The sequence below is a fragment of the Muntiacus reevesi genome, chromosome 9, assembly GCF_963930625.1.
Source record: "Muntiacus reevesi chromosome 9, mMunRee1.1, whole genome shotgun sequence".
NCBI classification, from domain to species: domain Eukaryota; kingdom Metazoa; phylum Chordata; class Mammalia; order Artiodactyla; family Cervidae; genus Muntiacus; species Muntiacus reevesi.
The window spans coordinates 5,261,869-5,271,215 of NC_089257.1; the positions used below are offsets into that span (position 1 = coordinate 5,261,869).

Below are 9,347 nucleotides of genomic sequence, written 5' to 3' on the forward strand. Positions count from 1 at the left end.
ATCTTCCATAAAGGAGACTAATTTAAACTTCCACCTGTAAGGAGTGAGTGTGAAAAAAAAATCAAAGTTAAAATGATAAAAGATATAGACTTATGTAACAGGGCTTGGCTCTAACATTAGATTCTGGCCCAAGTTTGTGGTTGAGGCCTCATTGCCTGTAGAATTAGGGAATACCCATATTACACTGTCTTTTCCATTAGTTAAAACTACAGGTCAAGAAGCAGGGTAGAAAACGTGTCAGCCTCGTTTTCATCCTTTCTTAAGAAAGAAATTTCCTGCTAATCATTTTCCTAAAATCATTTTTCACATCTTTGTTCCTTAGACTGTAAATCAGGGGATTCAGCATAGGTATAATCAATGTAAAGAACACAGAGGTCACTTTATCAATACCCAGTGAATGGCCAGTACTGGGACGCAAACAAATGAAGATCAGGGTACCATGGTAGATAGAGACCACGGTCAGATGGCAAGCACAAGTGGGGAATCCTTTTCTTCTTCCGTCAGCAGATCCTGTTTTAGGAATTGCTGCTCTGATGAGGATATAAGAGAGGAGAACTGTTAGAAGGCAGAGAGCTTCCACTCAACTAGCGGAAGACCACCAGTACAACATCATGGATGTAGGTGTCAGTGCAGGACAGAGAGAAGAGAGGGGAGATGTCACAGAAGAAATGGTTAATTTCACTGGAGCAGAAAGACAGCTGAAAGGTATTAGTGGTGTGAATCACTGAGCTCATGGTGCCCCCTAAAAATGCTCCAATTGCAAGCTGGCGGCAAATCCTCTTGGACATAATAACAGTGTAAAGCAGGGGGTTGCAGATGGCTACGTACCGATCATAAGCCATGACAGTCAAGATAAAAGACTCTGTGTCCACCAACCAGCAGCCGAAATAACACTGTGCAGCACAGTCACTGTGAGAAATGGTCTTCTCATCAGAAACTCAGTCCGCAGGTGGCTTGGGGCAACGACTGAGGAGTAGCGGGCATCTACGAAAGAGAAGCTGCGGAGGAAAGAGTACATAGGGTGGGCAAAGGGGGACTGGCTGTGGTTAGTAAAGCCATCCCGAGGTGCCCCGTCAGGGTGACAGAGCAGATAGACAGACACAGCAAAAAGAGCACTCTGCAGTTCTGGGTGCTCGCTGAATCCCAAGAGAAAGAGCTGTGTCTTCACAGTGCCGTTCTCCACCTCCATCTCCGCAGTGGTCCTGGAGGTTGGGATTTCAGCAGGGCACCCGTGGGGATGATAATAACGTGAAGAGTAGCGAAAAGGAAAGTAATTAAAGTAGTTAGGATAGTAATTCTAAATCCACTTGGGCACCCTCATAACGCTTAGGCATAAGTGGTTAAGTTTGGTATAAGCATAGCTTTTCAACTGAGATACTTTTTTTTAAATTAGTTAATTACTTTTTTTTTTTTTTATTTTAATGTTTGACAGGGACATGTAGCTAGCAGGACCTTAGTTCCCTATGAGCAATGGAACCTGTCTATTTTATACTGAAAGCACAGAGTCGTAACCACTGGATGGCCAGGGAATTCCCTGGGATAGTTTATTTAATTGAATTGATTATTTATCCTTCTATTTCTTCAAGCTACACACACACATATATATATATATATATATATATATATATATATATATTTTTTTTTAACCCCCATTAAGTGAGACACCATCAAACCAGCGGGTGAACTCTGACTCTTAATTTCATCAACTCTCTCATCTGTCACCAACGTCAAGTGATTGAGGTTAGTTACATTGCTACATAGCAAACTGAGTAACTACCCTCTGTTTCCCATTGTGGTGTTTCTATTTATGCAACAAATAGATACATTTCTGTTTCTTGAAGCATTGTATATGTAGAGGAGTAGAAGTTCTTTATTTCTCACCTTGAGCTGAGAATTTCCCTCTGAGGACTAAAGAAACGAGTTAAAGTTTCTTGAAATCCACTGATAAATAGAAGGAGGTAAGATTCAGAATGAGTTATGTAAGTAGCTGAACTATAACTCTGCCACTTAGCAGCTGTAAAGTCTTGGGCAGGCCGAGTAATCACAGAGTTTCAGCTTCACCACCTAGAAAATGAAAAGGACAGTGCCTTCCTCACCAAGTTGTGCTAATTTCCTTCTAAGCTCACTATCTTCACCATCGTGTTCATTCACTGCTCTGCAGCTGGGCACAAAGTAATTCTGAGGAAATCCACACATCTGCTTTATGTTATCTGAAATCCAAGCTATGAAATAGAACTAGAGAAATCCAAATGCTTGCTTATTTATTAAATTCATCTAGGCAATGCAATAATAATATTCAGGAATATTGGATGGCCCCTTTGATTAAAATTATAAAATATGTTATAAAATCTCACATACCCACCTCTCCATGTTATCTCTGCATTTCCTTGTCATTGCTTTAGTCCACAGCTCTGTAATTGTAGATAACCCCTAGCAATGCAAGTGACACTTGTCTATAGACAGGCACATTCTGCCCAGGATGGAGATGACTGATTTCTGTCCCTGCTGATGGTAACAATCCAGCTTTGCATCTATCTGTCAGTTTATCTGTGAATTCCTGGTTTCCAATATTGTGGTTCTTTGAGTTAAATTGTGTACATTATAACATGTTGTCTATTGAATAAAGTAAGTAAAATCTTTAATGCCTATACATGCTATATGCACTGTCATTTTTTAGGGGCTAAAGAGTGTCTGTTTCTTTAGGACTCCAGGGACTGCACCATGCCGTCCTCCCTGTGCTCACTGTCTCTGCCTATAAAAGTTAAAGAAAAGTTAAGTATGTGTGCACATATGTTATATACACACATATATTTTTCTTTAACAATTTACATTATTCATAGCTTCTACAAACTCAGTATTTAAACAACTTCAGATTTGAATACATTTTCATTTTCATCTCATATTCTCTGTCTCAGAACATAACCTAAGCACGTTACCTAAATCTTAACCATCCATCCTATTATCAATTTGTTCCAAGTTCTTAACAAAACTAAAGGTCTTTATTAACACTGTGTATACATTTAGAGTTAATAAGCACAACACAGCTATCTGTGAAGCAATTTTTTGGGTGCAGAAAATGAACTATAGACACGATAATAATTGTAGATTCTGCATTGCTCAACACTTATTTTTCTGCATCTGTTCTGTTTCTAGGTAGATTAGGTAAATTCTGGGTAAATGTGTTTATTTGACATTAATACATTTATTTGTGTCTTATAATTTTCAAAGTAAACTTTCTCATCTAATTTAATTCTCACAGTTCTTTAAAAAGGGCTGATCATCTCTGTTTTATTGAGAAGGAACTGATGATTTCAGTCCAATGAATAGTCCAGGACTACATAGCTTTGCAATCAAAGATCAGGTCCAGAGTTTGTACATTCCGTACACTGGACATTCTTCAATAAACACTACCGTCCCCGAAATGGACATGTTAGAAATGGTGGAGCTTAGAAGATTACTGTAAATAGTATAATTATTTCCCCAAAACTCAATGTGCTCACCTGCCAGGGAAGCCCTTAGTCACTTTTTCTTTTTTCCTTTTAATTTCTTTAAGCTTTTTATTTTGTATTGTGGTATATCTGATTAACAAACAATGTTTGGTAGTTTCAGGTGAATAGAGAAGGACTCAGCCATACACACGCACGTATCCATCCCCCTCACACTCTCCCCCCATCCAGGCAGCCACACTGCATTGCACAGAGTTCCCTGGGCCATCCAGTAGGTCCTCGCTGATTATCCATTTTAAATACAGCAGTGTGTACATGTTCAACCCCAAATCCCATTCTCCTTCCCCCTACTCTTTTCCACTGGTAACCATAATTTCCTTCTCTAAGTCTGCACATCTCTTTCTCTTTTTTATAAGTTCATTTGCATCAATCCTTTTAGATTCTGCATATAAAGCGTGTCCTATGATATTTCTCCTTCTCTGTCTGAATTACTTCACTCAGTACGACACTCTAGGTCCATCCATGCTGCTGCAAATGCCATTATTTCATTGTTTTTAATGGCTGAGTAATATCACTATTTTTTAAAGCAATTTTTTCCTTCTCCCTTAAAGTCAGCCCTCTTATCTGCCTGAATCCTTTCACGTGTGTACTGACAGTTGTTTGTATCAATGCATTACCATAAGACAGGACAAATAATATGAAAATCAGTTCACCTTTAATTTATATATACCTTCTTCCATTCTTTAAAAATAAATAATATCTAATAAGCACAGTGTTTAATTCTGATTCCTAATCAGAGTCCAGCAATGGTGAGGTTTGTTTAAGGTTTGCTGTTGTTCAGTTGCCAAGCCTTGTCCTTCTCTTTTGTGACCCCATGGACTGTAGCCCACCAGGCTTCTCTGTCTTAGCGGTTTCCCGGGCAAGAATACTGGAGTGGGTTGCCATTTCCTTCTCCAGGGGACCTTCCTGACCCAGAGATCAAACCCACGTCTCCTGCATTGGCAGGCAAATTCCTTAACACTATCATGTGTCAAATGTTAGGTTTTTGTTTCTGCTGTTGTTTTTGTTAGATATAGTTTCAGAATTTAAAAACTGTATTAACCTAAGTTTGTTTATTCTCAAACTATCTGTTTCTATATGTAAAATAAGTGAGCTTCCCTAGTGGCTCAGACAAGAAAAGTCTGCCTGCAATATTGGAGGCCCCAGTTCAATCTCTAGATTGGGGAGATCCCCTGGAGAAGGAAATAGCAACCTACTCCAGTATTCTTGCCTGGGAAACACCATGGACTGAGGAGCCTGGTAGCCTAGGATCAACCAGGTCGTAAAGAGTTGGACACAACTGAGCGACTTCACTTTCACTTTTCACTTACCAGATTATTATCTTTTTCATTCATCTTCTTACTACACTGTTGTCAGTATTAGTTCATTTTTCACTGGAAAAATCAATTTAGCACTTAAAGATTTAAAAAGAAAAATTGATCCATTGTGTAATTTTTACAACCCATGCGGGCTGGTCTTCTGTGTTCATAGAAGAAATCTGTGCCTTCCTTAGGAAGGCTGCAGTTCTTTAGGGTAATGCAAGACCTTTTATATGTTGCTTTGAAGCTTTTGAGATTAGCTTTCTAATCTCAGATCTCAGGGTCACACACTCTGATATCTAAATCCCAGTGGGAAAACTTACCTGAGCAATTAGAGTTCTACTGAGGAGTTGAGTAAACACAAAGAAAATGATGTAATATGTTTTTCTATTTCTTAAGAACATCTCAGGGAAAAGTATATTATGACTTTCAAATGGTAGACCATTATACATAAAATCGATGGGAATGTTAAGGCCTTGATGGGAATGTTAAGGACTCTAAGACCAGGAAGCAGCATCTCAGTAGTCATGAGAAAACTGCTCTATGGAGGCAGGAGGGGGAGTCAGGCTATATACAAGTTTGCAACAAAGGGGACTGGGAATCTGAACATCAGAGATTATTGTGAGGGAAAGAAAATCAGATATCAAGTTAAGGAATTTATTGTTCTTCTGCATATGGAAAGATGCAGGCCTCTGGGCTCACCAAAATCATTCCTTTCATATGCACTTCAGCTCAGTTCAGTTCAGTCCTTCAGTTCTGTCCGGACCCCATGGACTGCAATACGCCATGCTTCCCTGTCCATCACCAACTCCTGGAGCTTGCTATCTGGGGCCAAATTCTGTTTCCTGATTGCTTGCATCCTTAATCCCTCGTTCACCTTAAGGAGTGGCCGATCTGGCAGATGGTTGCGGCTTGCATTCCCTGAGCTCCTTAGCACCCACCTGTGGTGGTGGCAGCGCCTGCTGGCTCTCAGTTTTGGGAGCCCTCATTCACATTTGGAGGCCAGAAAACATGGATGGCTCTGACATCTCTTGTTTATTGGTATGACAGTAGACATTTCATTTCACTGCATGTAGGTGCAAAGTCAGTGATGAATGACATTGACTCCAATATGTGTTAAATGTGCATCATGTTCAAGCGGAATTTTGGCCATCCAAGGCCAGAATTGACCTGAGAATCTTAACTCAATAATTACATTTACTCTATGTATGCATGTCAGCTGGTGTTCTGGGTACAAAACAGAGAAAGGGTGGATAAATTGAATCTGTGTGAAGAATTTGGCAAACAGAGAATAGTGAATGAAAGACAATAGGAAAAAAAATAAGAAACTGAGTGGAGATTGAAAAGCTCATGGCATGATATCAAAGGATTTAAATGAGATGTAGAGTAAGGTTGCCTCTTTGTGTACGTGTTGTATGTGTGCTTCCTTGGTGGTTCAGTGATAAAGAATCCATTTGCCATTGCAGGAGCTGCAGGAGGCAGGGGTTCGATCCTTGTGTTGGGAAGATCCTCTGGAGGAGGAAATGGCAACCCACTCCAGGATTCTTGCTTGGAGAATCCCATGGACAGAGGAGCCTGGTGGGCTGCAGTCCATGGGGCCAGGAAGAATCAGACACAACTGAGTGACTGAGCGCACACACACAGTAAAATGAAGCACAATATAATTATAAGAGAATGAGAAATTCATATGAATTTCTACAATTTGCAAATAAGAGAGTGGCCAGATGATTTATGTAAAGCCATTTAAAGAAATACAGAAGAACCTTTCTGAGTTTGCTCTTCAGACGAGTTCGAGGAGCAGTCAGTGTACGTCCACTACTCCCAGATGGGCAGAGGGGAGAGCCTCTTATGGCAGAAGGTACGCTAGTTACATAACCAGCCCTTGTCCACCCATGGCAGTGGAAACTACACTACAGAAAGCTCTGTCTGTACAGGTCAGTGGTGCCGTAGGCCTTGGCAAATGTGGGCTTTCCATGGGGAAGGAGGAAATGACAGCCTAAGGGTGGTGAGAACCTGCTTGTCTTAAACAGCAGAAAATGGTGTTAGCAATGCAAGTGTGTGCTTAATTAATTGTTTTCCCTGCATTGGCAGGTAGATTCCTAACCTTCTTAGTCACTAGTGTGTATATATATATTCACACACACACACACACACACACACACATATATATATATATATATATATACACACACACACACACATATACCCGTATGTATATGGGTTTAGCAGGAAACACTGCTTTAATCCCTGGGTCAGAAAGATCCCCTGAAGAAGGAAATGGCAGCCCACTCCAGTATCCTTGCCTGGGAAATCCCATGGACAGAGGCGCATGGCTATAGTCCATGGGGTCACAAGGTCACAAAAGGGTCACACATGACTTAGTGATTAAATAACAACAAACACAGATAAAAAAATGATATGAATCACTTTGTTGTACACATGAAACTAATACAGCATTGTAAATCAACTATGTTTCAATTAAAAAAAATTTCCAAGAACCTGAAATTGTATTTTATTTTTCCAGCTGAATTTTTTGCTGATTGGATACCAGGAGAACAGAACGTTACAATTTTGTTCAGAATATCATTCCAATTTATTTCATAGTGATATAGAGAGACTGCATTAGTTATTGCCCGTGACATGTTAATATAACTACTACTTCATTCCCCACCGCCTGCATCACCCCACCCCTCCCCACCACAAGGGACCTACGTTTTGTTAATAACTCTTCCTTGACAATTTAAATTATATCAACAGGGCATTCAGTTTCTTTCTTTCCTTTTTTTTTTTTTTTTTTAATTTTGACTAGTGTAATGCTATGAACCCACAGGGGAGATGAAGCTGTCCACTGGAAAAAAAATGCACAAACTAATCGTTGAGAGTCACATTTTATTTGGCAGACATTCTGAGGACTTCAAACCTGGAACATAGCATCTCAGATAGTGCTAAGAAACTGTTCTGAAGAGGCAAGTTCTGAAGAGGCAAGGGGGAGCCAGGACAGATATAAGTTTTTGAGGAAAACATCAGATAATCAGAATACCAAAATATTATTGTTAATAAAAGAAAACCAGATAAACAAAAGAATTTAGCACTTTTTCTGTGTATGTGAAGATACAACAGTTTGGGCTCACTGGAATTATTCCTTTGATATGCATGCACCTTAGCTATCCTGAGATTCCCTTGGGCTGCAAGGAGATCCAACCAGTCCATCCTAAAGGAAATCAGTCCTGAATATTCATTGGAAGGACTGATGCTGAAGCTGAAACTCCAATACTTTGGCCACCTGATGTGAAGAACTGACTCATTGGAAAAGACCCTGATGCTGGGAAAGATTGAAGGTGGGAGGAGAAACGGACGACAGAGGATGAGATGATTGGATGGAATCACCGACTCAATGGACATGAGTTTGAGTAGGTTCTGGGAGTTGGTGACGGACAGGGAGGCTGGTGTGCTGCAGTCCATGGGGTTGAAAGGAGTCAGACATGACTGAGTGACTGAACTGAACTGAACTGAACTTAGCTATCTGGGGCCAGCCTATCTTGAGAAAGCCTATTCTGTGCTTTCTCATCCTGAGTCCCCTCAGGGCTCATTGACGAGGCAGCTTCATGATTGCAACCTCCTTAGTTTACTGATGTGGCAGGCAATAGTTTTCATTAACAAAGTCCTCTCCAGTGACTTCTGGAAAATCAGGGGAGATTTGATGATAATAACTGAAGCAGAATGAAGAGAAACTGAGCATATTTTTACATCAAATAATTCCTGTCTCAGAATCTCATTTTCGCCTAAGTCAAAAGAAAACAAATGCAGATGGATTTTACCTAAAGTGAACACGCTAGAATGAAATTAAGGAAATGATTTTTTTTTTTTTTTTATAAATTTACAAAGGTTCAATTTTCTATTAGTTTTTCAGGCTAATTCATTCATCTATTCAATAAGTGTTTGTGAATTGCATCCTGAGGCTAAGCATTTTAAATGAGTAGACAACAGTGAATTAGACAGGAAAGACCAAACTTTTATGGAATATTTAGTCTAGGGAGAGAGATTTCTCATTCCATCTTTCTTATAAATTATTAGCTTTTAAGTTTTATGATGGAGCTTTGTTAGGGTGATGCAAATACATGAAAAGGATATAAGCAAACCTAATTTGACCCACTAACACTCCATCTGGCTCAGCATGTTTATTAAGTCTGTTGATAAATAAATAGGAGCCTTTAGGAAGGTAAGTTGAATTAACATGGGTGGGGGGTTGCTCTGTGCATGACATCTTACTGAGGCTTCTTCAAGAAAACAAAAAAAACTGTGTGGGGGAAAAAGAAAAAATAAAAACCACCTCTCTGCAAAACAGCAAACTGATCCTATTACTATACTATTCTTCCTTAGTTTGGAGAGTTTAGAAATGGCTGTTCCCTAAACTGATTTAGGTGAAAATACAAGTAATGGAAAATATTCAAAAGCTGTGTTAGTAAGCCTACAAGAATCTATGTCAAGTTTCCTGAGCTTCATCTCTCAGAATCTTTAAATACGTTAGGATGAAAGTACTGTA

The 9,347-nt window shown here is 39.6% G+C and overlaps 1 pseudogene; it reads right to left on the reverse strand.

Annotated features, from left to right (window-relative positions):
* Positions 1–259: 259 nt before the first annotated feature.
* On the reverse strand, positions 260–1,189 carry LOC136174005 (olfactory receptor 5I1-like; annotated as a pseudogene).
* Positions 1,190–9,347: the final 8,158 nt, after the last annotated feature.